Below are 8,407 nucleotides of genomic sequence, written 5' to 3'. Positions count from 1 at the left end.
CAAAGGTACTAAGGGATATGGGACAAAGGCAGGTGGGTGGAGTTAGGTTGCAGATTAACGATGATCTCATTGAATGACAGAACAGGCTTGAGGGGTTAAATGTCCTCCTTCTGTTCCAAGGTTCCTATGTTTCTATGACCACAGGAAGAGCAAGAAAATGAGCAACGGGTGGAGGCAGGCTTGGAGCAAAACAGGAACAGAGTGCAGCCATCATGTGAGGAGGGGAGCTTGCATGAAGGAATGCTGAGAGCTGGATGAAGATTTACAATGAAAGTAACCATTTGATTGTCTCCCGATTTCTTCTTACTTTCTGTTGAATACTTGAACAGAATTCACTGAAATGGTTTAAAGTGCCAGTAAACGTAGTATAAGTAGATTATTAAATTTACCAGTTACTGTGCCTATCAAATATTTTCAGTGATCAGAAAACAAACATTTACGCTATTAGTTTTTTTATTCTTTCATGGGATCTAAGCATTGCTGACAAGGCTAGTATTTCTTGCCCAACCCTAATTGCCCTTGAGAAGATGGTGGTGAGCCATCTTCTTGAACCGCTGCAGTCCATGTGGTGTAGGTACACTCGCAGTGCTGTTGGGAAGGGAGTTCCAGATTTTTGACACAGCGACAGTGAAGGAACAGTAATACAGATCTAAGTCAGGACTGTGTGACTTAGAGGGAAACTTGCAGGTGGTGGCATTCACATGCTGTCTTTGTCCTTCTAGGTGGTAGAGGTCATGGGTTTGGAAGGTGCTGCAGTGCATCTTGTAGATGGTAGATAAAAACAAGAAATGCTGGAAATACTCAGCAGGTCTGGCAGCATCGGTGGAGCGAGAAGCAGAGTTAACGTTTCAGGTCAGTGACCCTTCTTCAGAGCTGTTCTGATGCTGCCAGACCTGCTGAGTATTTCCAGCATTTCTTGTTTTTATTTCAGATTTCCAGCATCCACAGTATTTTGCTTTTATATTATTGTAGATGGTACACACTGCTGCCACTGTCTGCCGGTGGTGTAGAGAGTGCACGTGTAAGCTGGCGGATGGGGTGCCAATCAAGCAGAATGCTTTGTCTTGGATGGTGTCGAGCTTCTTGAGTGTTGTTGGAGCTGCACTCATCCAGGCAAGTGGAGAGTATTCCATCACACTCCTGACTTGTGCCTTGTAGATGGTGGACAGGCACTGGGGAAACAAGAGGTGAGTTAGTCACCACAGAATTTTGTTTATTCCGTGAATGCTTCACATGCTAAATGATGCCACAACAGAATATTCATTACACAGAAATTACAATACGAAACAGGTCATACAGCTTTACCAGTCCATGTTGGTGTTTATCCTCGTCTTTAGCAATATTGCCAACCCTTCTGATTTCAATGATTTATTGATCAATAAATATTCATCCCAATCAATAGCACAAAAGTAATATTGGGATAAAATCTGTATATCTGATATTTGTAAGTAAATACAGGTTTTCTTAAAAGCATTATTAAAATATTCTTCAAATGCAGCACTTTCATATTATGATGACCATATATTATTACAATTTAGATGGGGGGAGAGGGGGGTGGCAGTAATTACTCATCCATTTGAAAAGGAGTCCTTCAATCAAAGAAAATTGAGAATCATTGTCCTAGGAAAAGGGAAAAAAAAGATATATATATATCACCACTACACCCATGAATAAAAATGTGTCTCTTTGGGCTACAGTATTGATGCACGATTTGGGCCTCACTGGGGTTCATTGGTTTTGATGTGACTACATCATATTGTTGCCGAGTCCAACCAGTAAAATACGCTCAAACTTGAACCCAAATTTGGGAATGAGCTCACTAAAGAAGAGAAAGGTAGATGCCGAATGCAAAATATTCCACAAAGAATGGACTTCTAAAAATGTTCTTAACTGATGTGGATGTTAAAGCTGTGAGCTTAATTTGCAAAGGGAGTGTTGCCGTATTCAAAGAATACTATTTGAACCAGCATTTTGAGAGTAAACATGCATCCAAATATAAAAATAAAAACAAGAAATGCTGGAAATACTCAGCAGGTCTGGCAGCATCTGTGGAGAGAGAAGCAGAGTTAACGTTTCAGGTCAGTGACCCTTCATCAGAATTGGCAAATATTACAAATGTAATAGGTTTTAAGCAAGAAAAGCGGGGGTGGGGCAAGAGATAACCAAAGAGAAGGTGTTGATAGGACAACATCACAGAAAATAACTGACCAGAAGGTCATGGAGCAAAGGCAAATGGTCTGGTGAAAGACAAATCGTTAGTGCAGAGAGGGAGTTAATTGACAGAAAAATTAACAGCCTGGCCCCAAGCACAAATATGAAAAAAACCCATAAAAACTTGTCTGCTGAAGAGAAAGCAAATAAAGCTGATGCAAAAAAGAGCAAAATTTTTTCACAAAACTATCAGTGGCACAGGATGGAATTATAAGAATGAGCTACGTGATTGCACACAACACTGTCAAGAAGAGTAAACTATTATCTGAAGGAGAATTTAGAAAGGAATGGATGGTTAAATCTGCCGTGATTTTGTGTCCAGACAAGAAAAAATAGTTTGCGAACATTTGCTTGTTGAGGTGAGCTATTGTGAGACGAGTTGAGGATGTCTCTGAGAACCTGGACCTGCAGTTGAAAAGTAAGGTAAACAATTCCTCCTATTTATCGATGAGAGTTGTGATGTAACCCAGATATTAACTTTCATTTGCGATATCGCCAAAAGTCATGAGTTCACAGAAGAATTGGCATCAATGCAGTCAATTAAAGATATGACAAGAGGAAAAGATTTATTGGAGGCTGTAAATCAGCAGACATCAAAATTAGGATTGGAAAAAAATTGTTGAGTGTGACGACCGATGGAAGCTCAACGCCGACAGGCAAACATTTTGGATGACTGAAAAGAATTCAAGACCAAGTCAGAGACACAAATCCAGAACAGAAAATTACTTTTCTGCATTCTATAATTCATCAAAAGGTTCTCAATGTCGTTCTGAAGGTGATCAATTACATTTGAGCAAAGGGATTAAATCACAGGCAATTTGTAACTCAGCTTGAGGAATCTGAATCCCAGCTCACGGGTGTTCTGCATCATACCAGTGTAAGATTATTTAGTTTGGGTAAAGTATAGAGAAGAGTGTGAGCATTGAGAGTTGAGATTGATTTGCTTTTGGAAATGAAAGAGAAAGATTTGGATTTTCCACAGTTGAACAGGTTCTCTAACTCTACATTTGCTATTGATATCATGGACCATGTGAATAAACTGAATTTAAGACTGAGGGAAGGGGTGTTTTGCTTATGATTTGCATTTCAGTGTCAAGTTATTTATGATGAAGTTACTCCTTTTCTCGCATCAAATAGAAACAAGCAGTTCTGCCACTTTCCCACTTTACAACAGATTAAAGCTGATGAGCTGAGGGCACAGATAGGCACATGGCAACATGATATCATTGCTATAACAGAAACTTGGCTTAAAGAGGGGCAAAAATGGCAGCTCAATATCCCTGGATATAGAGTTTTCAAGCAAGATAGAGAGGGGGATAAAAAAGGAGTTGGTGTAGCTTTATTGGTTAAGGAATCAATAACAGCTGTGAGGATGGATGATATGCTAAATGAATCATCAAATTAGGCCATATGGGTTGAGCTCAGAAATAAAAAAGGGGCAACCACATTACTAGGAGTGTGCTATAGACCCACAAATAGTGAGAGGGAGATAGAAGAACAAATATGTAGGCAAATTTATGAGTGCAAAAACAATAGGGCAATAATAGTTGGGGATTTCAACTACCCTAATATCAACTGGGATACAAACAGTGTGAAGGGCACAGAGGGTGCAAAATTCTTGAACTGCATTCAAGAGAACTTTTTTAGCCAGCATATTACATGCCCAACAAGAGGGGGCACAATTCTAGATTCTAGTCACAATTCTAGTCTTTGGAAATGAAGCTGGGCAAGTGGATGAGGTAGAAGTGGGTAATCATTTAGGAGATGGTGACCATAATACAGTTAGTTTCAGCAGAATCATGGACAAGGACAAAGATAAAACAGGAGTAAAAGTTCTAACATGGGGGAAGGCAAATTCTACGACCGTGATCTGGTGAAAGTGGACTGGATACAGCTACTTGAAGGAAAATCAGTGAGAGGCATTCAAAACCGGGATACTGCTGGCACAGTGTAGACATGTCCCCACAAAGATAAAGGATGGTACGGCTAAATCTAGAGCCCCTGGTTATCTAGAATCATACAGGGTAAGATAAAGCAGAAAAAGAAAGCTTATGACGGTCACAAAATATTTAATACTTTAGAAAGCCTAGAGGAGTATAGAAAGTGCAGGGGTAAAGTAAAAAAGGAAATTAGGAAAGCAAAAAGAGGACATGAAATATTATTGGCAGGTAAAATCAAGGAAATCCCAAAGATGTATTCCCAGTACATTAAGAGCAAGAGGATAACTACGGAAAGGGTAGGACCTATCAGAGATGTACAAGGGAACTTATGCATGGATGCAGATGATGTGGGCAGGGTTCTTAATGAGTTTTTTGTCAAGGTCTTCACAAAGGAGAGGGATGATGCAGACATTGTAGTAAAAGAGGAGGAGTGCGAAATATTAGATACGATAAACATAATGAGAGAGGAAGTACTAGAGGGTCTGACATCCTTGAAAGTGGATAAATCACCAGGACCGGATGAATTGTATCCCAGGTTGTTAAATGAAGCCAGGGAGGAAATAGCAGTGGCTCTGATGATCATCTTCAAATCCTCACTAGATACAAGCACGTTACCAGAGGATTGGAGGTCTGTGAACATTGTACCATTGTTTATAAAGGGTGTGAGGGATAGGACAAATAATTATAGGCTAGTCAGTCTGACCTTGGTGGTGGGTAAATTATTAGAATCAATTCTGAAAGATATGATAAACTATCACTTACAAATTCAGCATGTATTTGTCAAGGGAAGATCATGTCTTACTAACCTGATTGAGTTTTTTGAGGAAGTAACAAGGAGGATTGATAAGGGTAGTGCAATGGATGTGGTCTATATGGATTTTAGTAAGGCATTTGACAAGGTCCCACATTAGAGTCATAGAGAGATACAGCACTGAAACAGGCTCTTCAGCCCACCGAGTCTGTGCTGACCAACAATCACCCATTTATACTAATCCTACGTCAATCCCATATTCCCTACCACATCCCCACCATTCTCCTACCACCTACCTACACTAGGGGCAATTTACAATGGCCAATTTACCTATCAACCTGCAAGTCTTTGGCTGTGGGAGGAAAAAGGAGAAACCCACACAGTCACAGGGAGAACTTATAAACTCCACACAGGCAGTACCCAGAACTGAACCCAGTTCACTGGAGTTGTGAGGCTGCAGTGCTAACCACTGTGCCACATGGCAGACTGGTCAGAAAAATAAAAGCCCATGGGATACAGGGGAATGTGGCAAGTTGGACCCAAAAATTGGCTCATTGACAGGAAACAAAGGGTAATGGTCAACAGATGTTTTGCGAATGGAAAACGGTTTTCAGTGGCATTCCACAGAACTCAGTGTTGGGTCACTTTCTGTTTGTAGTATATATTAATGATTTGGACTTACATACGTACATACAAATATACGAATTAGGATCAGGTGTAGGTCACTCGGCCCCTCGAGCCTGTTCCACCATTCAATAAGTTCATGGCTGAACTGATTACTCCACATTTCCACCTACCCCCAATAACCTTTCACACCCTTGCTTATCAAGAATCTATCTACCTCTGCCTTAAAAATACTCAAAGACTCTGCTTCCACCGCCTTTTGAGGAAGAGAATTCCAAAGACTCATGAACCTCTGAGAGAAAACATTTCTCCTCATCTCTGTCTTAAATGGGTGATCCCTTATTTTTAAACAGTGACCCCTGATTCTAGATTCTCCCACAAGGGGAAACATCCTTTCCACATCCACCCTGTCAAGACCCCTCAGGATCTTATATGTTTCAATCAAGTTGCCTCTTACTCTTCTAAATTCCAGCGGATACAAACCTAGCCTGTCCAATCTTTCCTCGTAAGACAACCCACCCATTCCAGGTATCAGTCGAGTAAACCTTCTCTGTACTGTCTTCAACGCATTTTCATCCTTCCTTAAATAAGGAGCCCAGTACTGTACACAGTACTCCAGATGTGGTCTCACCAATGCCCTGTATAGCTGAAGCATAACCTCCCTACTTTTGTATTCAATTCCATTCACGATAAACGGTAACATTCTATTAGCTTTCCTAATTACGTGCTGTATCTGCATACTAACCGATTCATGTACTAGGACATCAGATCCCTCTGTATCTCAGCGCTCTGCAATCTCTCACCATTTAGATAATATGCTTCTTTGTTATTCTTCCTGCCAAAGTGGACAACTTTGCATTTTCCCACATTATACTCCATCTGCCAGATCTTTGCCCACTCACTTAACCTATCCATATCCCTTTGTAGCCTCCTTATGTCCTCTTCACTATCTACTTTCCTACCTACCTTTGTGTCATCAGCAAATTTAGCAATCATACCTTCGGTCCCTTCATCTAAGTCATTTATATAAATTGTTAAATGTGGGAGGCATGATTGGGAAATTTGCAGATGACATAAAAATTGGTCGTGTAGTTGATAGTGAAGAGGATAGCTGTAGACTCCAGAATGATATCAATGGTTTGGTTGAGTGGGCAGAAAAGGGGCAAATGGAATTCAATCTGGAGAAGTGTGAGGTGATGCATTTGGGGAGGGCATACAAAGAAAGGGAATACACAATAAACGGGAGGATATTGAGAGGGGTAGAAGAAATGAGAGACCTTGGAGTGCATGTTCACAGGTCCCTGAAGGTTGCAGGACAGGTAGATAAAGTGGTGAAGAAGGCATATGGAATGCTTTCCTTTATTGGCTGAGGTATAAAATACAAAAGCAGGGATGTAATGCTGGAACTGTATAAAACACTGGTTAGGCCACAGCTGGAGTATTCCATACAGTCTGGTCACCACATTACAGAAAGGACATAATTGCTCTGGAGAGAGTACAGAGGAAATTTACAAGAATGTTGCCAGGGCTTGAAGGTGGCAGCTTTGAGGAAAGATTGGATTAGCTAGGGTTGTTTTCCTTAGAACAGAGGAGGCTAAGGGGTGACTTAATTGAGGTGTACAAAATTATGAGGGGCCTAGATAGAGTAGACAGGAAGGATCTGTTTCCCCTAGCAGAGAGGTCAATTACCAGGGGGCACAGATTTAAGGTGATTGTAGAAGGATTAGAGGGGACATGAGGAAAAACTTTTTCACCCAGAGGGTGGTGGGTGTCTGGAATTCACTAAAATAAAAGCAAAATACTGCAGATGCTGGAAATCTGAAATAAAAACAAGAAATGCTGGAAATACTCAGCAGGTCTGGCAGCATCTGTGGAGAGAGAAGCAGAGTTAACGTTTCAGGTCAGTGACCCTTCATTAGAACTGGCAGAGGCTCGAAATGTAATAGGTTTTAAGCAAGTAAAGCGGGAGTGGGATAAGAAATAACAAAATAGAAGGTGTTGATAGGACAAAGTCACAGAAGGTCACAGAGCAAACGCAGTGTGTTAATGTTGTGGTGAAAGACAAAGCGTTAGTATGGAGAGGGTATTAATTGACAGAAAAATGAACAGCCCTGGCCCCAAGCATAAACATGAAACAAAACAGTGGATAGGTAGAGTAGAAGAGAAAGGATCTAAAGTTGAACTTCTACATTGGAAGACGGCGAACTGCAATGGGATGAGAGGGGATCTAGCCAGAATGAAATGGAACCAAAGATTGACAGGAAAACCTGTAACAGTGCAATGCATGATCTTTAAGGCAGAGATGTTTCAGGTACAAGCTAGGTACATTCCAACAAGAGTGAAAAGCAATGGAACCAAAGCCAGGGCTTCTTGGATAATAATGGAGATAGAAAATATAATGGGACTTCAATGTCCATCACCAAGAGTGGCTCGGTAGCATCAAGCTGACCAAGCTGGCCGAGTCCTAAAGGACATAGCTGCTAGACTGTGTCTGCAGCAGGTGATGAGGGAACCAACAAGAAGGAAAAACCTACTTGACCTCATCCTCATCAATCTACCTGTTGCAGATGCATCTGTCCATGCAGTATTGATAAGAGTGACCACCACACAGTCCTTGTGGAGATAAAGTCCCATCTTCATACAGAGGGTACCCACCATCATGTTGTGTGGCACTACCACCATGCTAAATGGAATAGATTTCGAACAGATCTAGCAATGTAAAACTGGGCATCCATGAGATGTTGTGGGTCATCAGCAGCAGCAGAATTGTATTCAACCACAATCTGCAACCTTATGACCTGGCATAACCCCCACTCTACCATTACCATCAGGCTGGGGGACCAACCCTAGTTCAATGAAGAGTGCAGGAGGGCATGCCAGG

At 41.2% G+C, this 8,407-nt stretch overlaps 1 pseudogene; it reads left to right on the top strand.

Annotated features, from left to right (window-relative positions):
* Positions 1–1,224: 1,224 nt before the first annotated feature.
* LOC137378326 (general transcription factor II-I repeat domain-containing protein 2A-like) lies at positions 1,225–3,404 on the top strand (annotated as a pseudogene).
* Positions 3,405–8,407: the final 5,003 nt, after the last annotated feature.

Source organism: Heterodontus francisci, chromosome 16, assembly GCF_036365525.1.
Source record: "Heterodontus francisci isolate sHetFra1 chromosome 16, sHetFra1.hap1, whole genome shotgun sequence".
Lineage (NCBI taxonomy): Eukaryota > Metazoa > Chordata > Chondrichthyes > Heterodontiformes > Heterodontidae > Heterodontus > Heterodontus francisci.
Note: the sequence above shows the minus strand (reverse complement) of the source record. Positions and strands in the feature narration are given on the sequence as shown.